The 24,142-nt window shown below is 40.1% G+C and overlaps 1 long non-coding RNA gene across 1 annotated transcript; it reads right to left on the minus strand.

Moving 5' to 3' along the window:
• Nucleotides 1-206: 206 nt before the first annotated feature.
• LOC125964739 (uncharacterized) lies at nt 207-21,278 on the minus strand. Its single transcript, XR_007477996.1, has 2 exons — nt 20,383-21,278; nt 207-10,915 (listed from the first exon to the last, which is right to left on the minus strand). It is a non-coding gene; the product is annotated as an uncharacterized LOC125964739 (long non-coding RNA).
• Between the last annotated feature and the right edge of the window lie 2,864 nt (nt 21,279-24,142).

Below are 24,142 nucleotides of genomic sequence, written 5' to 3' on the forward strand. Positions count from 1 at the left end.
TGAGGTAGGCTTCTTTAGCTATAAACTTCCCTCTTAGAACTGCTTTTGCTGCATCCCATAGGTTTTGGATCATCGTGTTTTCATTGTCATTTGTCTCTAGGTATTTTTTGATTTCCTCTTTGATTTCGTCAGTGATCTCTTGGTTATTTAGTCACGTATTGTTTAGCCTCCATGTATTGGTGTTTTTTACGGTTTTTTTTTTTCCCTGTAATTCATTTCTAATCTCATAGCACTGTGGTCAGAAAAGATGCTTGATATGATTTCAATTTTCTTAAATTTACTGAGGCTTGATTTGTGACCCAAGATGTGATCTATCCTGGAGACTGTTCCATGTGCACTTGAGAAGTAAGTGTAATCTGCTGTTTTTGGATGGAATGCCCTATAAATATCAATTAAATCTATCTGGTCTATTGTTTCATGTAAAGCTTCTGTTTCCTTATTTATTTTCATTTTGGATGATCTGTCCATTGGTGTAAGTGAGGTGTTAAAGTCCCCCACTATTATTGTGTTACTGTCAATTTCCTCTTTTATAGCTCTTAGCAGTTGCCTTATGTACAGAGGTGGTCCTATGTTGGGTGCATATATATTTATAATTGTTGTATCTTCTTCTTGGATTGATCCCTTGATCATTATGTAGTGTCCTTCCTTGTCTCTTGTAACATTCTTTATTTTAAAGTCTATTTTATCTGATATGAGTATAGCTACTCCAGCTTTCTTTTGATTTCCATTTGCATGGAATATCTATTTCCATCCCCTCACTTTCAGTCTGTATGTAACCCTAGGTCTGAAGTGGGTCTCTTGTAGGCAACATATATATATATGCCTTGTTTTTGTATCCATTCAGCAAGCCTGTGTCTTTTGGTTGGAGCATTTAATCCATTCACGTTTAAGGTAATTATCGATATGTATGTTCCTATTACCATTTTCTTAATTGTTTTGGGTTTGTTTTGGTAGGTCCTTTTCTTCTCTTGTGTTTCCTACTTAGAGAAGTTCCTTTAGCATTTGTTGTACAGCTGGTTTTGTGGTGATGAATTCTCTTAGCTTTTGCTTGTCTGTAAAGCTTTTGCTTTCTCCATCGAATCTGAATGAGATCCTTGCCAGGTAGAATAATCTTGGTTATAGGTCCTTCCCTTTCAGCACTTTAAGTATATCATGCCACTCCCTTCTGTCTTGTAGAGTTTCTGCTGAGAAATCAGCTGTTAACCTTATGGGAGTTGCCTTGTATGTTGTCATTTTTCCCTTGCTGCTTTCAATAATTTTTCTTTGTCTTTAATTTTTGCCAGTTTGATTACTATGTGTCTAGTCGTGTTTCTCCTTGGGTTTATCTTGTATGGGACTCGCTGGGCTTCCTGGACTTGGGTGGCTATTTCCTTTCCCATGTTAGGGAAATTTTCGACTATAATCTCTTCAAATATTTTCTCTGGTCCTTTCTCTCTCTCTTCTCCTTCTGGGACCCCTATAATGCGAATGTTGGTGCATTTAATGTTGTCCCAGAGGTCTCTTAGGCTGTCTTCATTTCTTTTCATTCTTTTTTCTTTATTCTGTTCCACGGCAGTGAATTCCACCATTCTGTCTTCCAGGTCACTTATCCGTTCTTCTGCCTCAGTTATTCTGCTATTAATTCCTTTTAGTGTATTTTTCATTTCAGTTATTGTATCGTTCATCTCTGTTTGTTCTTTAACTCTTCTAGGTCTTTAATTCTTCTAGGTCTAAGAACTTGCATCTTAGTTCAGGCTGCTATAACAAAATACCACTGACTGAGTGACTTTAACAACAAAGATTGATTTCTCACTGTTCTTTGGGCTGAGAAGTCTAAGATCAAGGGACCAGTAAGGTTTGGTTCTTTTGAAGACCATCTTCCTGGCTTGCAGATGACTGCTGCTTGCTGTGTCCTCACATGGTGGACAGCCCTCTCACTCTAATCTATTCCTCTTCTTATAAGGGCACTAATCCCATCATGGGGCCCTATTCTTATGGCCTCATCTAAACCTAATTGTCTCCCAAAGGCCCCACCTCTTAATAACATCACTTTCTGGGTTAGGGATTAAAAATATGAATTTCAGGGGGTACAAAATTCAGTCCATAACAACTGTGTTACTGACATCCCTAAGCCTCAGTCCTCTCACTTACAAAGCAGAGATTATAACACTACCTATCTCCACAGGGTGGCTGAGAGGATGATGGCTACGTGGTCAGGGAAAGGGGGAATGAGTGCTTATATGTGAGCTTGTTGGTGGTGACGGCAAAGGTGGGGTGGGGGATTGAAATAGCCTGAAATTATCTTTCAAATTCTAGAGGGCTATAAAGACATTAGCTATCAGTTTTATACTCAGACACTCACCTCCCTTTGCTCTGTAGTTAGATATAAATGTTAAATAGTATTGGTGCTTGCAATGGTAAATTAAAATAATACAAAAAGAAAAATTTATAAAAATTCAAATGTCTAGCCCTAATTAAGCATTTTCCCCAGAGTGCTGCATTCCTAAAACACTTCCTCCTATGCTCTTCCCACTGCCAACTTGCCTTCCCAGGATGGTACATCATTGGGAGTAATAGTTACCAAATGGATGGAGAAAGAGAGCCAGGGAGGACAGTGGGAACAGTGGGAAGTGAGTGCCTACTTCAGAAGGCTGTTCCCAAGCAATGGGAGGCCAGACACTCTGGGACAGAGGTAGACATTCCAGCCTAGTGCTGTAGTTCTTTTTTTTTTTTTTTTTTTTTTTTTTTTTTTTTTGCGGTACGTGGGCCTCTCACTGTTGTGGCCTCTCCCGCTGTGGAGCACAGGCTCCAGACGCACAGGCTCAGCGGCCATGGCTCACGAGCCTAGCCACTCCGCAGCATGTGGGATCTTCCCCGACCAGGACACAAACCCGCGTCCCCTGCATCGGCAGGCGGACTCTCAGCCACTGTGCCACCAGGGAAGCCCCTGTAGTTCTTTTTTTGAAGTCAAAGTAAGTTATTTCTCAACCTCACCCCATCAATGATGTGGTCAGAGAAAAAAACATCCCAAAGACCTGCAAATTATTCATGGAAGTCATTCCTTCCAGACTGTTGCAACTTTAAGTCTTATTTTGTGTTTGGGAGTATTTCTATGGGGGAAAGGGATGGTTAAATTGGGCACTGCTGGAAAGCCACCATCATAGCCTAAAAACCCTAATTCTTAACCACTAAAAATGCTGTTGAGCCTTTCCTTGGTTTTAATCCAGCTGGTAATATGGATCTGGCATGTTTCTGGTCAGCTTGATGTCAAAATCTCTTGCAGGAAGTCTTGTTTATTATTTTGCCACCAACAATCTTCCAAACCAGATTTATGAGATGTGACTGATAAGGCTTTCTCCAGTCATGAGATTTCTCCATAGTTCATCCCTTCATTGAGCAAAACTTAGTGAAAACTTGCCATATTCCAGGCCTTGGTTTGGCCCTGAGATTCAAAGATAATTAAGTACAACCATCCACATTTCTCTTGATGATATGGAAGCCTTATCTTGTATATGGCCCCTGTCTTATTGTGCCTTCTAATGATGAACACCTGACCACATCATCTATGTGATAATTCATCATTCTTTTCTTTCCTTTTTGAGCAAAAGTCTGTCCCTAGATGATCCTCAAGGATGGATCTACTGGGATTCAATCCAATATCCAGATGTGTGTGTATGTTTAGAAGAGTCACTAGACCTTTGGAGCCAAACTTGGTATAACTTGATTCAACTACAGAAACCTTTCTGAGACCCTGTTCAAGTTTAATATTGCTTTCCTGAGGTTTGTCCATTCTCCGGTGCCTCTTATCTTAGGTTCTTCCAAGCCACCTGCTTCAGCGACCCAGGTTCACTACCCAGAACTGGAGAGTCATTTCCTGTTTCAAGTATTGGAAGAGATTTGAATAAGATGATAGAGAGCAGCTGTTTTCTCAAGCCACAGAAGGGAGAACAAAAGGACAAGCACTGGCCTGGAGTTGAGAGACTTGTGTTCTTATCCACCCCATCTCCAGCTTGCTGAGTGGCAATGGGTCCAGACCCAGCACTGTGATCTGAACCTCACTCCTCCCCTCCACCCCATCCTACCCCTTTCTTAGAGTCTCTTTTCCAAGTTCTTAACCAAGTCTTATAAAAGCTGAGAGGAGCTAATTCACATTGAAATGTTACTTTATGACCATTGAGCCATTATTAGAAACCAGTAGTGTGGGGAGGGCTTGAGCAAACACACAGTTTACACATTCTTCCTCAAACAGCACTCCTCTTTCCTAAACGTCTAACTCAGGCACTTTGCTGAGAGCTGGAATGGCAAAGACGGAATACGTTTTGACACAAATATCCAAGGGAGCTCTGGGAATTCAGAGGTGAACATAACTCATCTTAAGAGAACAAGGAAAACTTCCTAAGGGAAAGAGAACATTGCCTGAGCTGGCTGTGGAAGGAAGAGCATGGGTTGGTTAACCAGAAAGAAAGAGGGAGAAAGGTGTCATAAGCAAAGGAAACCATGAGCAACTGCACTGTTGTGTGAAGTAGCAGCATGTACCTACCAGAAGTGTGAAGTTACGAGAAGAAAAACTGAAGCTGGGGCAGGCAGATGAGGATGGGAAAGAAAGAAGGAAGCAAGTTCCAAAAGTCCTTGCAAGCCAAGAATGAGATCACCCCTCAGCTAACTACCTTTCAGTGGCTTCCTCTGCACTCAAATTAAGATCCAAATTCCAAGGAATAATGCGTACACTGGACTGACTCTCAAAAAGGGCCAACTAATTGCTTTTGTTTCATTTGTCAAGTAGTTTAGAGGTTCTTTAGAGAAGTGCAATTTTTTTCTAACTGTGAGGGGAAAAGCTTTATTTTCTCAATTATTAAACCATAGGGAAATGAAGTACAAGTATTATTATTATTTCAGGCATATAAAAGTATCAAAAGACAGTATAACAAACATCCTCATATCCCTCACTTGTATTAAAAATTAAAACATTTCAGATACCATTGATGTCACCCTCCCTAATCTCACTCCCTTCCCTGCATCCCAGAGGAAACCACTGCCCTGAAGTTTGTATGTGTCATTCTCTTTCACACGTTTATACACTTTTATCACATATGTCCTTGTCAAGTAGTAATACTGTTTTCACATGTTTTAAACCTTTAACAAGTTGCACTGATTCTTGTACAACTTGCTTCTTTCATTCAACATCGTTTTTGGGATGTATCCATATTGCTATATATAACTCAACTTCATTTATTTTAATGCTGTATAGTATTAATTGTATGAATACAGAAATACAATACCATTTATTTTCTCTATGAAATGATGGACATTTAGGTTATTTCTAGTGATTCGCTCTTACAGATAAGGTTGCCATGACCATTTTTGTACATGTCTCTCTATGGATGTGTACAAGAGTTTCTCTGGGGAATGTACCTACTCTTGTCATAGGGTACACACATCTTCAACTTAACTAGCTTTTGCCAAAATTCCTTCCAAAGTGAGCTTACCAATTCAAACTCCTACCACCAGTGTATGAGAATTCCTGGGACTCCACATTCTTGCTGATGCTCGACTTTTAAATTATTACAAATTTTACCATGTAGGTGTGAAATAGTATCTCATGGTAGTTTCAATTTGCATTTCTTTGATTACTAATGAGGTGGAGCCTCTTTTCATTTTTCTTGGATATTTTGTAAATTGCATGTTTAACATCCTTTTCCCATCTTTCTTTTCGGTCAGTTGTCTCTTTCTTAGTAATATATAGGCGTTCTATATATCTCATGGATAAAAACCCTTTTACATTGCTCACATTAAAAGCCTACCATGAAATTCTGTCAAACACTGGAAATGGGCAAAAGAGATTACTGGGTGTTCTTTCAGTTGAATTCCAAACATTGTCTCATGACCCAAAGGTTATCAGATACTATACCCCTTTGATTGTGTTTGATTGACTAAGCTATCTTACAACTCCGTGGGGGATAAAATTTCACTTGTAGAAAACTACTGGTAATGCAAATGTTTCCTGTCCAGGTCAGTGCAAATAATTCCTGCTCATAGTGATCCACATAGATTTTGTCTGAAAGAGAATATAAATATCTATAAGTCAAATTCACATTTAATCTGTGAATCGCATTAATTTATTAGTCCCCTTATTAATTAGTAAGTTAAAAATAAAATCTTCCACACGCGTTTACGTTACATTCATATGACAGTAGTGATTTTACCATGCTCAAAACTATATTTTAGCAAGGGATCAGTTTTCAAAGAAAAAAATAATAATCAAGGAAAGGTGGGCAGATTGGATCAAGATGGTGGAGTAGAAGGACATGCACTCACCCCCTCTTGCAAAAGCATGGGAATCACCACTAACTGATGAATAATCATTAACAGGAAAACACTGGAACTCACCGAAAAAGATACCCCACATCCAAAGACAAAGGAGAAGCCGCAGTGAGATGGTAGGAGGGGCACAATCACAATAAAATCAAATCCCATAACTGCTGGGTGGGTGACTCACAAACTGGAGAACACTTATACCACAGAAGTCCACCCACTGGAGTGAAGGTTCTGAGCCCCATGTCAGGCTTCCCAACCTGGGGGTCTGGCAATGGAGGAGGAATTCTCAGAGAATCAGACTTTGAAGGCTAGCGGGATTTGATTGCAGGACTTCAACAGGACTGGGGGAAACAGAGACTCCACTCTTGGAGGGCACCCACAAAGTAGTGTGTGCATCAGGACCCAGGGGGAAGGAGCAGTGACCCCACAGGAGACTGTACCAGAAGTACCAGCTAGTGTTGGAGGGTCTCCTGCAGAGGCAGGGGGTGGCTGTGTCTCACCATGGGGACAAGGACACTGGCAGCAGAAGTTCTGGGAAGTACTCCTTGGTGTGAGCACTTCCAGGGTCCACCATGAGCCCCACCAAAGAGCCTACAGCCTCCAGTGCTGGCTAACCTCAGGCCAAACAACCAACAGGAAGGGAAATCAGCCCCACCCATCAGCAGACAAGCGGATTAAAGTTTTACTGAGCTCAGCCCACTGGAGCAACACCCAGTTCTACCCACCACCACTCCCTGCCATCAGGAAGCTTGCACAAGCCTCTTAGATAGCCTCATCCACCAGAGGGCAGACAGCAGAAGCAAGAAGAACTACAATACTGCAGCCTGTAGAACAAAAGCCACATTCACAGAAAGATAGACAAAATGAAAAGGCACAAGACTATATACCAGATGAAGGAACAAGATAAAACCCCAGAAAAACAACTAAATGAAGTGGAGACAGGCAACCTTCCAGAAAAAGAATTCAGAATAATGATGGTAAAGATGATCCAGGATTTTGGAAAAAGAATGGAGGTAAAGATCGAGAAGATGCAAGAAATGTTTAACAAAGACCTAGAAGAATTAAAGAACAAACAAACAGAGATGAAGAATACAATAACTGAAATGAAAAATACACTAAAAGGAATCAATAGCAGAATAACTGAGGCAGAAGAATGGATAAGTGACCTGGAAGACAGAATGGTGGAATTCACTGCTGTGGAACAGAATAAACAAAAAAGGAATGAAAAGAAATGAAGGCAGCCTAAGAGACGTCTGGAACAACATTAAACACAACAACATTCGCATTATAGAGGTCCCAGAAGAAGAAGAGAGAGAATAAGGACCTGAGAAAATATTTGAGGAGATTATAGTCAAAAACTTCCCTAACATGGGAAAGGAAATAGCCACCCAAGTCCAGGAAGCTCAGAGCATCCCAGGCAGGATAAACCCAAGGAGAAACAGGCTGAGACACACAGTAATCAAACTGACAAAAATTAAAGACATAGAAGAATTATTAAAAGCAACAAAGGAAAAATGACAAATAACATGCAAGGGAACTCTCATAAGGTTAACAGCTGATTTCTCAGCAGAAACTCTTTAAGCCAGAGAAAGTGGCATGATATATTTAAAATGATGAAAGAGAAGAACCTACAACCAACATTACTCTACCTGGCAAGGATCTCATTCAGATTTGACAGACAAATCAAAAGTTTTACAGACAAGCAAAAGCTAAGAGGATTCAGCACCACCAAACCAGCTGTACAACAAATGCTAAAGGAACTTCTCCAAGTAGGAAACACAAGAGAAGAAAAGGACCTACAAAAACAAACCCAAAACAATTAAGAAAATGGTAATAGGAACATACATATCAATAATTACCTTAAATGTAAATGGATTAAATGCTCCAACCAAAAGACACAGGCTCACAGAGTGGATACAAAAACAATACCCATCTAAATGCTGTCTAAAAGACACCCACTTCAGACCTAAGGACACATACAGACTGAAAATGAGGGGATGGAAAAAGATACTTCATGCAAATGGAAATCAAAAGAAAGCTGGAGTAGCAATACTCATATCAGATGAAATAGACTTTAAAATAAAGAATGTTACAAGAGACAAGGAAGGACACTACATAATGATCAAGGGATCAATCCAAGTAGAAGAAATAACAATTATAAATATATATGCACCCAACATAGGAGCACCTCAATACATAAGCCAAATGCTAGGAGGAGCTTCAAGATGGTGGAAGAGTAAGATGTGGAGATCACCTTCCTCCCCACAAATACATCAGAAATACGTCTACATGTGGAACAATTCCTACAGAACACCTACTGAACGCTGGCACAAGACCTCAGACCTCCAAAAAGGCAAGAAACTCCCCACATACCTGGGTAGGGCAAAAGAGAAAAGGTAAAACAGAGACAAAATAATAGGGACGGGACCTGCACAAGCGGGAGGGAGCTGTGAAGCAGGAAAGGTTTCCACACACTAGGAAGGCCCTTTGTGGGTGAAGACTCCATGTGACAGAGCGGGGAATCTTCAGAGCCACGGAGGAGAGCGCAGCAACAGGGGTGCGGAGGGCGAAGCGGAGAGATTCCCACACAGAGGATAGGTGTCGACCAGCACTCACCAGCCCGAGAGGCTTGTCTGCTCACCAGCCGGGACGGGTGGGCGCTGGGAGCTGAGGCTCCGGCTTCAGTGGGATCCCAGGGAGAGGACTGGTGTTGGCTGCGTGAACACAGCCTGAAGGGGGCTAGTGTACCACAGCTAGCCAGGAGGGAGTCTGGGAAAAGGTCTGGAACTGCCAAAGAGGCAAGATACTTTTGCTTGCCTCTTTGTTTCCTGGTGTGCGAGGAGAGGGGATTCAGAGCGCTGCTTACAGGAGCTCCAGAGACGTGAGCCGCAGCTATCAGCGTGGACGCCAGAAACGGGCATGAGACGCTAAGGCTGCTGCTGCCGCCAACAAGAAGCCTGTGTGCGAGCACAGGTCACTATCCACACACACATCCCTACCGGGAGCCTGTGCAGCCCGCCACTGACAGGGTCCTGTGATCCAGGGACAACTTCACCAGGAGAACGCACAGCGCACCTCAGGCTGGTGCAACGTCACGATGGCCTCTGCTGCCGCAGGCTCGCCACGCACTCCATGCCCCTCCCTCCACCCGGCCCGAGTGAGCCAGAGCCTCGGAATCAGCTGCTCCTTTAACCCCATCCTGTCTGAGTGAAGAAAAGATGCCCTCAAATGACCTACATGCAGAGGCGGGGCCAAATCCAAAGCTGAACCCCAGGAGCTGTGCTAACAAAGACAAGAAAGGGAAATCTCTCCCGGCAGCCTCAGGAGCCGTGGATTAAATCTCCACAGTCAACTTGATGTACCCTGCATCGGTGGAATACCTGAATAGACAACGAATCATCCCAAATTGAGGAGGTGGACTTTGGGAGCAATGATATACATATATTTTTGCCTTTTTCTCTTTTTGTGAGTGTGTATGTGTATGCTTCTGTGTGTGATTTTGTCGGTATAGCTTTGCTTTTACCACTTGTCCTAGGGTTCTGTCGGTCCTTTTTTTTTTTTTTAGTACAGTTTTCAGCGCTTGTTTTCATTGGTGGATTTGTTTTTTGGTTTGGTTGTTCTCATCGTTCCTTCTTTCTTTTTTTTAATTACTTTAATTTTTTTTTAAATAATTATTTATTGGTTTTTATTTTAATAACTTTTTATTTTATTTTATCTTTTTCTTCCTTTCTTTCTCACTTTTATTCTGAGCCATGTGGATGACAGGCTCTTAGTGCTCCAGTCAGACATCAGGGCTGTGCCTCTGAGGTGGGAGAGCCCAGTTCAGGACATCAGTCCACCAGAGACCTGCCAGCTCCACATAATAACAAATGGCGAAAATTTCCCAGAGATCTCCATCTCAACGCCAAGACCCAGCTTCACTCAACGACCAGAAAGCTACAGTGCTGGACATCCTATGCCAAACAACTAGCAAGACAGGAACACAACACCACCCATTAGCATAGAGGCGGCCTAAAATCATAATAAGCTCACAGACACCCCAAAACACATCACAAGACATGGACCTGCCAACCAGAAAGACACGATCCAGCCTCATCCACCAGTACACAGGCACTACTCCCCTCCACCAGGAAGCCTACACAACCCACTAAATAAACCTTAGCCACTGGGGGCAGACACGAAAAACAAGGAAAATATGAACCTACAGCCTGTGAAAAGTAGACCCCAAACACAGTAAGTTAAGCAAAATGAGAAGACAAAGAAACACACAGCAGATGAAGGAGCAAGGTAAAAACCCACCAGACCTAACAAATGAAGAGGAAATAGGCAGTCTACTGGAAAAAGAATTCAGAATAATGATAGTAAAGATGATCCAAAATCTTGGAAATAGAATGGAGAAAATACAAGAAACGTTTAACAAGGACCTAGAAGAAATAAGAGCAAACAAACAATGAGGAACAACACAATAACTGAAATTAAAAATTCTCTAGAAGGGATCAATAGCAGAATAACTGATGCAGAAAAACGGATAAGTGACCTGGAAGATAAAATATTGGAAATAACTACTGCAGAGCAGAATAAAGAAAAAAGAATGAAAAGAATTGAGGACACTGTCAGAGACCTCTGGGACAACATTAAACACACTAACATTCGAATTATAGGGGTCCCAGAAGAAGAAGAGAAAAAGGAAGGGACTGAGAAAATATTTGAAGAGATTATAGTTGAAAACTTCCCTAACATGGGTAAGGAAATAGTTAATCAAGCCCAGGAAGCAAAGAGAGTCCCATACAGCATAAATCCAAGGAGAAACATACTGAGACACGTATTAATCAAACTATAAAAAATTAAATACAAAGAAAAAATATTAAAAGCAGCAAGGGAAAAAAAACATACAAGAGAATCCCAATAAGGTTAACAGCTGATCTTTCAGCAGAAAATCTGCAAGCCAGAAGGGAGTGTCAGGACATATTGAAAGTGATGAAAGGGAAAAACCTACAACCAAGATTACTCTATCCAGCAAGGATCTCATTCAGATTTGATAGAGAAATTAAAACCATTACAGACAAGCAAAAGCTAAGAGAATTCAGCACAGCCAAACCAGCTTTAAAACAAATGCTAAAGGAACTTCTCTAGGCAGGTATCACAAGAGAAGGGAAAGACCTACAATAACAAACCCAAAACAATTAAGAAAATGGGAATAGGAACATACATTTCGATAATTACCTTAAATGTAAATGGATTAGATGCTCCAAGCAAAAGACATAGACTGCTGAGTGGATACAAAAACAAGACCCATATATATGCTGTCTACAAGAGATCCACTTCAGACCTAGGGACACATACAGACTGAAAGTGAGGGGATGGAAAACGATATCCCATGCAAAAGGAAATCAAAAGAAAGCTGGAGTAGGAATTCTCATATCAGACAAAAGAGACTTTAAAACAAAGACTATTACAAGAGACAAAGAAGTACACTACATAATGATCAAGGGATCAATCCAAGAAGCAGATATAACAATTGTAAATATTTATGCACCCAACATAGAAGCACCTCAATACATAAGCCAAATACTAACAGCCATAAAAGGGCATAGTAGAGGACTTTAACACCCCACTTTCACCAATGGACAGATCATCCAAAATGAAAATAAATAAGGAAACACAGGTTTTAAATTCTACATTAAAGAAGATGGACTTAATTGATATTTATAGGACATTCCATCCAAAAACAACAGAATACATTTTGTTCTCAAGTGCTCATGGAACATTCTCCAGGATACATAATATCTAGGGTCACAAGTCAAAGCTTGGTGAATCTAAGAATATTGAAATCATATCAAGTATCTTTTCTGACCACAATGCTATGAGACTATATATCAATTACAGGAAAAGACCTGTAAAAAATATAAACACATGGAGGCTAAACAATACACTACTTAATAACAAAGAGATCACTGAAGAAATCAAAGAGTAATTCAAAAAATACCGAGAAACAAATGACAATGAAAACACGACAACCCAAAACCTATGGGATGCAGCAAAAGTAGTTCTAAGAGGGAAGTTTATAGCAATACAATCCAACCTTAAGAAACAAGAAACATCTCAAATCAACAACCTAACCTTACACCTAAAGCAATTAGAGAAAGAAAACAAAAAAAACCCAAAGTTAGCAGAAGTAAAGAAATCATAAAGATCAGAGCAGAAATAAATGAAACAATAGAAAAGACCAATAAAACTAAAAGCTTGTTCTTTGAGAAGATAAACAAAAATGATAAACCATTAGCCAGACTCATCAAGAAAAAAAGGGAGAAGACTCAAATCAATACAATTAGAAATGAAAAAGGGGAAGGAACAACTGGCAATGCAGAAATACAAAGGATCATGAGAGATTACTACAAGCAAATATATGCCAATAAAATGGACAACCAGGAAAAAATGGACAAATTCTTAAAAATGCACAACCTTTAGAGACTGAGCCAAGAAGAAATAGAAAATATGAACAGACCAATCACAAGCATTGAAAATGAAACTGTGATTAAAAATTTTCCAACACACAAAAGCCCAGGACCAGATGGCTTCACAGGTGAATTCTATCAAACATTTAGAGAAGAGCTAACACCTATCCTTCTCAAACTCTTCCAAAATATAGCAGAGGGAGGAACACTCCCAAACTCATTCTACAAGGCCACCATCACCCTGATACCAAAACCAGACAAAGATGTCACGAAAAAGGAAAATTACAGACCCATATCACTGATGAACATAGATGCAAAAATCCTCAACAAAATACTAACAAACAGAATCCAACAGCACATTAAAAGGATCATACACCATAATCAAGTGGGGTTTATCCCAGGAATGCAACGATTCTTCATTATATGCATATCAATCAACCTGATACACCATATTAACAAATTTAAAGAGAAAACCAATATGATCATCTCAATAGATGCAGCGAAAGCTTTCAACAAAATTCAACACCCATTTATGATAAAAACACTGCAGAAAGTAGGCATAGAGGGAACTTACCTCAACATAATAAAGGCCATATATGACAAACCCACAGCCAACATCGTCCTCAATGGTGAGAAACTGAAACCATTTCCACTAAGATCAGGAACAAGACAAGGTTGTCCACTCTCACCACTATTATTCAACATAGTTCTGGAAGTTTTAGCCACAGCAATCAGAGAAGAAAAGAAAAGAAAAGGAATCCAAATCGGAAAAGAAGTAAAGCTGTCACTGTTTGCAGATGACATGATACTATACATAGAGGATCCTAAAGATGCTACCAGAAAACTACTAGAGCTAATCAATGAATTTGGTAAAGTAGCAGGATACAAAATTAATGCACAGAAATCTCTTGCCTTCCTATACACTAATGATGAAAAATCTGAAAGAGAAATTAAGGAAACACTCCCATTTACCACTGCAACAAAAAGGATAAAATACCTAGGAATAAACCAAGCTAAGGAGACAAAAGACCTGTATGCAGAAAATTATAAGACACTGATGAAAGAAATTAAAGATGACACAAATAGATGGAGAGATATACCATGTTCTTGGATTGGAAGAATCAACATTGTGAAAATGACTCTACTACCCAAAGCAATCTACAGATTCAATGCAATTACTATCAAAATACCAGAGGCATTTTTCACAGAACTAGAACGAAAAATTTCACAATTTGTATAGGAACACAAAAGACCCCGAATAGCTAAAGCAATCTTGAGAAAGAAAAACAGAGCTGGAGGAATCAGGCTTCTGGACTTCAGACTATACTACAAAGCTACAGTAATCAAGACAGTATGGTGCCAGCCCAAAAACATAAATATAGATCAATGGAACAGGATAGAAAGCCCAGAGATAAGCCCACGCACATATAGTCACCTTATCTTTGATAAGGCAAGAATATACAATGGAGAAAAGACAGCCTCTTCAATAAGTGGTGCTGGGAAAACTGGACAGGTACATGTAAAAGAATGAAATTAGAACACTCCCTAACACTGTAAACAGAAATAAACTCAAAATGAATTAAAGACCTAAGTGTAAGGCCAGACACTATCAAACTCTTAGAGGAAAACACAGGCAGAACACTGTGTGAGATAAAGTATAGCAAGATCCTTTTTGACCCACCTCCTAGAGAAATGGAAATAAAAACAAAAATAAACAAATGGGACTTAATGAAACTTAAAAGCTTTTGCACAGCAAAGGAAACCACAAACAAGACCAAAAGACAACCCTCAGAATGGGAGAAAATATTTGCAAATGAAACAACTGACGAAGGATTAATCTCCAAAATTTACAAGCAGCTCATGCAGCTCAATATCAAAGAAACAGACACGCAATCCAAAAATGGGCAGAAGATCTAAATAGACATTTTTCCAAAGAAGGTATACAGATTGCCAACAAACACATGAAAGAATGCTCAACATCATTAATCATTAGAGAAATGCAATCAAAACTACAATGTGATATCATCTCACAGCAGTCCGAATGGCCATCATCAAAAAATCCACAAACAATAAATGCTGGAGAGGGTGTGGAGAAAAGGGATCTCTCATACACTGTTGGTGGGAATGTAAATTGATACAGCCACTATGGAGAACAGTATGGAGCTTCCTTTAAAAACTTAAAATAGAATTGCCATACAACCCAGCAATCCCACTACTGGGCATATACCCTGAGAAAACGATTATTCAAAAAGGTTAATGTACCACGATGTTCATTGCAGCTCTATTTACAATAGCCAGGACATGGAAGCAACATAAGTGTCCATCGACAGATGACTGGATAAAGAAGATGTGGCACATATATACAATGGAATATTACTAAGCCATAAAAAGAAACTGAGTTATTTGTAGTGAGGTGGATGGACCTAGAGTCTGTCATACAGAGTGAAGTAAGTCAGAAAGAGAAAAACAAATACCGTATGCTAACACATATATGGAATCTACAAAAAAAAAAATGGTCATGACGAACCTAGGTGCAAGACAGGAATAAAAACGCACACCTACTAGAGAATGGACTTGAGGACACAGGGAGGGGGAAGGGTCAGCTGGGACAAAGTGAGGGAGTGGTAGTGTATAAATGGACATATATACACTACCAAATGTAAAATAGCTAATCGGAAGCAGTCACATAGCACAGGAAGATCAGCTCAGTGCTTTGTGACCAGATAGAAGGGTGGGATAGGGAGGGTGGGAGGGAGGAAGATGCAAGAGGGAAGAGATATGGGGATATATGTATACGTATAACTGATTCACTTTGTTATAAAGCAGAAACTAACACACCATTATAAAGCTATTATACTCCAATAAAAACTTTAAAAATAATAATAAGGCAAATGCTAACAGCTATAAAACAGGGAATCGACAATAACACAAAAATAGCAGGGGACTTTAATACCTCACTTACACCAATGGACAGATCATCCACACAGAAAATTAATAAGGAAACACAAGCTTTAAATAACACAATAGAACAGATAGATTTAATGGATATTTATAGGACATTCCACCCAAAAACAGCAGATTACACTTTCTTTTTAGGTACACATGGAACATTCTTCAGGATAGATCATATCTTGGGTCACAAAGCAAGCCTTGGTAAATTTAAGAAAATTGAAATCATATCAAGCATCTTTTCCAACCACAATGCTATGAGATTAGAAATCAATTACAGGCCAAAAAAAAAGTAAAAATACAAACACATGGAAGGCTAAACAATACATTACTAAATAACCAAGAGATCACTGAAGAAATCAAAGAGGAAATTAAAAAATACCTAGGAACAAATGACAATGAAAAGTCAAAGATCAAAAACCTATGGGATGCAGCAAAAGTAGTTCTAAGAGGGAAATTTATAGCAATACAATCCTACCTCAAGAAACAAGAAAAATCTCAAATAAACAATCTAACCTTACACCTAAAGGAACTAGAGGAAGAAGAACAAACAAAACCCAAAGTTAGTAGAAGGAAAGAAATCATAAAGATCAGAGCAGAAATAAATGAAATAGAAACAAAGAAAACAATAGTAAAGATCAATAAAACTAAAAGCTGGTTCTTTGAGAAGATAAACAAAATTGATAAACATTTAGCCAGAATCATCAAGAAAAGAAGGGAGAGGACTCAAATCAATAAAATTAGAAATGAAAAAGGAGAAGTTACAATGGACATGGCAGAAATACAAAGCATCCTAAGAGACTACTACAAGCAACTCTATGCCAAAAAAATGGACAACCTGGAAGAAATGGACAAATTCTTAGAAAGGTATAACCTTCCGAGACTGAGCCAGGAAGAAACAGAAAATATGGATAGACCAATTACAAGTAATGAAATTGAAACTGTAATTTTAAATCTTCCAACACACCAAAGTGCAGGACCAGATGGCTTCACAGGGGAATTCTAACAAACATTTAGAGAAGAGCTAACACCCATCCTTCTCAAACTCTTCCAAAAAATTGCAGAGGAAGGAACACTCCCAAATTCATTCTATGAAGCCACCATCACCCTGATACCCAAACCACACAAAGATACTACAAAAAAAGAAAATTACAGACCAGTATCTCTGATGAATATAGATGCAAAAATCCTCAACAAAATACTAGCAAACAGAATCCAACAACACGTTAAAAGGATCATACACCATGATCAAGTGGGATTTATCCCAGGGATGCAAGGATTCTTCAACATATGCAAATAAATCAATGTGATACACCATATTAACAAACTGAAGAATTAAAACCATATGATCATCTCAGTAGATGCAGAAAAAGCTTTTGACAAAATTCAACACCATTTATGATAAAAACTCTCCAGAAAGTGGGCATAAAGGGAACTTACCTCAACATAATACAGGCCATATATGACAAACAGCAAACATCATTCTCAATGGTGAAACACTGAAGACATTTCCTCTAAGATCAGGAACAAGACAAGGATGTCCACTCTTGCCACTCTTATTCAACATAGTTTTGGAAGACCTAGCCACAGCAATCAGAGAAGAAGAAGAAATAAAAGGAATACAAATTGGAAAAGAAGGAGTAAAATAGTCACTGTTTGCAGATGATACAAAATTACAGAATCTTAAAGATGCCACCAGATTGCTACTAGAACTAATCAATGAATTTGGTAAAGTTGCAGGATACACAATTAATGCACAGAAATCTCTTGCATTCCTATACACTAACAACAAAGGATCAGAAGACAAATTAAGGAAACATCCCATTCACCACTGCAACAAAAAGAATAAAATACCTCGGAATACACCTACCTAAGGAGGTAAAAGACCGATACGCAGAAAACTATAAGACACTGATGAAAGAAATCAAAGATGACACAAACAGATGAAGAGATATACCACGTTCTTGGACTGGAAGAATCAATATTGTGAAAATGACTATACTACCCAAAGCAATCTACAGATTCAATGCAATCCCTATCAAATTACCAATGGCATTTTTTACAGAACCAGAACAAAAAATCTTAAAATTTGTATGGAGACACAAAAGACTCCAAATAGCCAAAGCAATCTTGAGGGAAAAAATGGAGCTGGAGGAATCAGACTCCCTGACTTCAGACTATACTACAAAGCTACAGTAATCAAGACAGTATGGTACTGGCACAAAAACAGAAATATAGATCAATGGAACAGGATAGAAAACCCAGAGATACAAGATGCCGGAAGAGTAAGACGAGGAGATCACCTTCTTCCCCACAGATACACCAGAAATACATATCCACGTGGAACAACTCCTACAGAACACCTACTGAATGCTGGCAAAAGACCTCAGACCTCCCAAAAGGCAAGAAAGTCCCCACGTACCTGGGTAAGGCAAAATAAAAAAGAATAAACAGAGACAAAAGGATAGGGACGGGACCTGCACCAGTGGGAGGGAGCTGTGAAGGAGGAAAGGTTTCCACACACTAGGAAGCCCCTTCGCGGGCAGAGACTGTGGGTGGCGGAGGGGGGAAGCTTGGGAGCTGCGGAGGAGAGCACAGCCACAGGGGTGTGGAGGGCAAAGCGGAGAGATTCCCACACAGAGGATCGGTGCCGATGGGCACTCACCAGCCGGAGAGGCTTGTCCGCTCACCCGCCAGGGCAGGCGGGGCTGGGAGCTGAGGCTCGGGCTTTGGTTGGAGCGCAGGGAGAGGACTGGCAGCGTTAACACAGCCTGAAGGGGTTACTGCACCACGGCTAGCCGGGAGGGAGTCCGGGGAAAAGTCTGGACCTGTCGAAGAGGCAAGAGACTTTTTCTTCCCCCTTTGTTTCCTGGTGCGTGAGGAGAGGAGATTAAGAGCGCAGCTTAAAGGAGCTCCAGAGAAGGGCGCAAGCCGCGGACCCCAGAGACAGGCATGAGACGCTAAGGCTGCTGCTGCCGCCAACAAGAAGCCTGTGTGCGAGCACAGGTCACTATCCACACCCCCCTCCTGGGAGACTGTGCAGTGCAGCCCGCCACTGCCAGAGTCCCGGGATCCAGGGACAACTTCCACAGGAGAACGCACGGCACGCCTCAGGCTGGCACAACATCACGCCGGCCCCTGCCGCCACAGGCCCACCCCGCACTCCGTACCTCTCCCTCCCCCCGTCCTGAGTGAGCCAGAGGCCCCGAGTCAGCTGCTCCTTTACCGCCGTCCTGTCTGAGCAAAGAACAGACGCCCTCCGGTGACCAACACGCAGAGACGGGGCCAAATCCAAAGCTGAGCCCCGGGAGCTATGAGAACAAAGAAGAGAAAGGGAAATCTCTCCCAGCAGCCTCAGAAGCAGTGGATTAAAGCCCCACAATCAACTTGATGTACGCTGCATCTGTGGAATACATGAATAGACAACGAATCATCCCAAATTGAGGAGGTGGACTTTGAGAGCAAGATTTATTATTTTTTCCCCTTTTCCTCTTTTTGTGAGTGTGTATGTGTACGCTTCTATGTGAGATTTTGTCTGTATAGCTTTGCTACCACCATTTGTCCTAGGGTTCTATCCATCCGTTTTTGTTTGTTTGTTTCTTGTTAAAAACATTTTTTTTCTTAATAATTATTTTTTATTTTAATAACTTTATTTTATCTTAATTTATTTTATCTTCTTTCCTTCCTTCCTTCCTCCCTCCCTCCCTCCCTCCCTCCCTCTCTCCCTCTCTCCCTCTCTCTCTCTCTCTCGCTCTCTCTCTCTCTCTCTCTGTTCTTTCTTTCTTTATTTATTTTTCTCCCTTCTACTCGGAGCCGTGTGGATGAAAGGCTCTTGGTGCTGCAGCCAGGAGTCAGTTCTGTGCATCTGAGGTGGGAGAGCCGACTTCAGGACACTGGTCCACAAGAGAACTCCCAGCTCCACATTATATCAAACGGCGAAAATCTCCTAGAGATCTCCATCTCAACACCAGCACCCAGCTTCACTCAACGACCAGCAAGCAACGGTGCTGGACACCCTATGGCAAACAACTAGCAAGACAGGAATACAACCCCACCAATTAGCAGAGAGGCTGCCTAAAATCATAATAAGTCCACAGACACCCCAAAACACACCACCAGACGTGGACCTGCCCACCAGAAAGACAAGATCCAGCCTCATCCACCAGAACACAGGTACTAGTCCCCTCCACCAGGAAATCTACACAACCCACTGAACCAACTTTAGCCACTGGGGACAGACACCAAAAACAACGGGAACTACGAACCTGCAGCCTGCAAAAAGGAGACCCCAAACACAGTAAGATAAGCAAAATGAGAAGACAAAAAAACACACAGCAGATGAAGGAGCAAGATAAAAACCCACCACCTAACAAATGAAGAGGAAATAGGCAGTCTACCTGAAAAAGAATTCAGAATAATGATAGTAAAGATGATCCAAAATCTTGGAAATAGAATAGACAAAATGCAAGAAACATTTAACAAGGACCTAGAAGAACTAAAGATGAAATGAGCAACGATGAACAACACAAAAAATGAAATTAAAAATACTCTAGATGGGATCAATAGCAGAATAACTGAGGCAGAAGAACGGATAAGTGACCTGGAAGATAAAATAATGGAAATAACTACTGCAGAGCAGAATAAAGAAAAAAGAATGAAAAGAACTGAGGACAGCCTCAGAGACCTCTGGGACAACATTAAACACAACAACATTCGAATTATAGGGGTTCCAAAAGAAGAGAAAAGGAAAGGGACTGAGAAAATATTTGAAGAGATTATAGTTGAAAACTTTGCTAATATGGGAAAGGAAATAGTTAATCAAGTCCAGGAAGCACAGAGAGTCCCATACAGCATAAATCCAAGGAGAAATATGCCAAGACACATATTAATCAAACTGTCAAAAATTAAATACAAAGAAAACATATTAAAAGCAGCAAGGGAAAAACAACAAATAACACCCAAGGGAATCCCCATAAGGTTAACAGCTGATCGTTCAGCAGAAACTCTGCATGCCAGAAGGAACTGGCAGGATATATTTAAAGTGATGAAAGGGAAAAACCTACAACCAAGATTACTCTACCCAGCGAGGATCTCATTCAGATTTGATGGAGAAATTAAAACCTTTACAGACAAGCAAAAGTTGAGAGAGTTCAGCACCACCAAACCAGCTTTACAACAAATGCTAAAGGAGCTTCTCTAGGCAAGAAACACAAGAGAAGGAAAAGACCTACAATAACGAACCCAAAACAATTAAGAAAATGGGAATAGGAACATACATATTGATAATTACCTTAAATGTAAATGGACTAAATGCTCCCACCAAAAGACACAGATTGGCTGAATGGATACAAAAACAAGACCCATATATATATGCTGTCTACAAGAGACCCACTTCAGACCTAGATACATACAGACTGAAAGTAAGGGGATGGAGAAAGATATTCCATGCAAATGGAAACCAAAAGAAAGCAGGAGTAGCAATTCTCATATCAGACAAAATAGACTTTAAAATAAAGACTATTAGAAGAGACAAAGGACACTACATAATGATCAAGGGATAGATCCAAGAAGAAGATATAACAATTGTAAATATTTATGCACCCAACATAGGAGCACCTCAATACATAAGGCAAATACAAACAGCCATAAAAGGGGAAATAGACAGTAACACATTCATAGTAGGGGACTTTAACACCCCACTTTCACCAATGGACAGATCATCCAAAATGAAAATAAATAAGGAAACACAAGCTTTAAATTCTACATTAAACAAGATGGACTTAATTGATATTTATAGGACATTCCATCCAAAAACAACAGAATACACATTTTTCTCAAGTGCTCATGGAACATTCTCCAGGATAGATCATATTTTGGGTCACAAATGAAGCCTTGGTAAATTTAAGGAAATTGAAATTGTATCAAGTGTCTTTTCCAACCACAACGTTATGAGACTAGATATCAATTACAGGAAAAGAACTGTAAAAAATACAAACACATGGAGGCTAAACAATACACTACTTAATAACGAAGTGATCACTGCAGAAATCAAAGAGGAAATAAAAAAATACCTAGAAACAAATGAGAATGGAGACACGACGACCCAAAACCTATGGGATGCAGCAAAAGCAGTTCTAAGAGGGAAGTTTATAGCAATAAAATCCTACCTTAAGAAACAGGAAACATCTCGTATAAACAACCTAACCTTGCACCTAAAGCAATTAGAGAAAGAAGAACAAAAAACCCCCAAAGTTAGCAGAAGGAAAGCAATCATAAAAATCATATCAGAAATAAATGAAAAAGAAATGAAGAAAACGATAGCAAGGGTCAATAAAACTAAAAGCTGGTTCTTTGAGACAATAAAAAAAATAGATAAACCATTAGCCAGACTCATCAAGAAAAAAAGGGAGAAGACTCAAATCAATACAATTAGAAATGAAAAAGGAGAAGTAACAACTGACACTGCCGAAATCCAAAAGATCATTAGAGATTATTACAAACAACTCTATGCCAATAAAATGGACAACCTGGAAGAAATGGACAAATTCTTAGAAGTGCACAACCTGCCAAGACTGAATCAGGAAGAAATAGAAAATATGAACAGACCAATCACAAGCACTGAAATTGAAACTGTGATTAAAAATCTTCCAACAGGGCTTCCCTGGTGGTGCAGTGGTTGAGAGTCCGCCTGCCAATGCAGGGGACACGGGTTCGTGCCCCGGTCCAGGAGGATCCCACATGCCGCGGAGCGGCTGGGCCCGTGAGCCATGGCCGCTGAGCCTGCGCGTCCGGAGCCTGTGCTCCGCAACGGGAGAGGCCACAACAGTGAGAGGCCCGCGTACCACAAAAAAAAAAAAAAAAAAAAAAAAAATCTTCCAACAAACAAAAGCCCAGGACCAGATGGCTTCACAGGCGAATTCTATCAAACATTTAGAGAAGAGACAACCCCTATCCTTCTTAAACTCTTCCAAAATATAGCAGAGGGAGGAACACTCCCAAAATCATTCTATGAGGCCACCATCACCCTGATACCAAAAGCAGACAAGGATGTCACAAAGAAAGAAAACTACAGGCCAATATCACTGATGAACATAGATTCAAAAATCCTCAACAAAATACTAGCAAACAGAATCCAACAGCACATTAAAAGGATCATACACCATGATCAAGTGGGGTTTATTCCAGGAATGCAAGGATTATTCAATATATGCAAGTCAATCAGTGTGATACACCATATTAACAAATTGAAGGAGAAAACCAATATGATCATCTCAATAGATGCAGAGAAAGCTTTCAACAAAATTCAACACCCATTTATGATAAAAACCCTGCAGAAAGTAGGCATAGAGGGAACTTTCCTCAACATAATAAAGGCCATATATGACAAACCCACAGCCAACATCGTCCTCAATGGTGAAAAACTGAAAGCATTTCCAGTAAGAACATGAACAAGACAAGGTTGCCCACTCTCACCACTCTTATTCAACATAGTTTTGGAAGTTTTAGCCACAGCAATCAGAGAAGAAAAGGAAATAAAAGGAATCCAAATCGGAAAAGAAGAAGTAAAGCTGTCACTGTTTGCAGATGACATGATACTATAAACAGAGAATCCTAGAGATGCTACCAGAAAACTACTAGAGCTAATCAATGAATTTGGTAAAGTAGCAGGATACAAAATTAATGCACAGAAATCTCTGGCATTCCTATACACTAATGATGAAAAATCTGAACGTGAAATCAAAAAACACTCCCATTTACCATTGCAACAAAAAGAATAAAATATCTAGGAATAAACCTACCTAAGGAGACAAAAGACCTGTATACAGAAAATTATAAGACACTGATGAAAGAAATTAAAGATGATACAAAGAGATGGAGAGATATACCATGTTCTTGGATTGGAAGAATCAACATTGTGAAAATGACTCTACTACCCAAAGCAATCTATAGATTCAATGCAATCCCCATGAAACTACCACTGGCATTTTTCACAGAACTAGAACAAAAAATTTCACAATTTGTATGGAAACACAAAAGACCCTGAATAGCCAAAGCAATCTTGAGAATGAAACACGGAGCTGGAGGAATCAGGCTCCCTGACTTCAGACTATACTACAAAGCTACAGTAATCAAGACAATATGGTACTGGCACAAAAACAGAAAGATAGATCAATGGAACAGGATAGAAAGCCCAGAGATAAACCCACGCACGTATGGTCACCTTATCTTCGCTAAAGGAGGCAGGAATGTACACTGGAGAAAGGACAGACAGCCTCTTCAATAAGTGGTGCTGGGAAAACTGGACAGGTACATGTAAAAGTATGAGATTAGATCACTCCCTAACACCATACACAAAAATAAGCTCAAAATGGATTAAAGACCTAAATGTAAGGCCAGAAACTATCTAACTCTTAGAGGAAAGCATAGGCAGAACACTCTATGAC

This window comes from Orcinus orca, chromosome 1 (genome assembly GCF_937001465.1).
Source record: "Orcinus orca chromosome 1, mOrcOrc1.1, whole genome shotgun sequence".
Taxonomy (NCBI): domain Eukaryota; kingdom Metazoa; phylum Chordata; class Mammalia; order Artiodactyla; family Delphinidae; genus Orcinus; species Orcinus orca.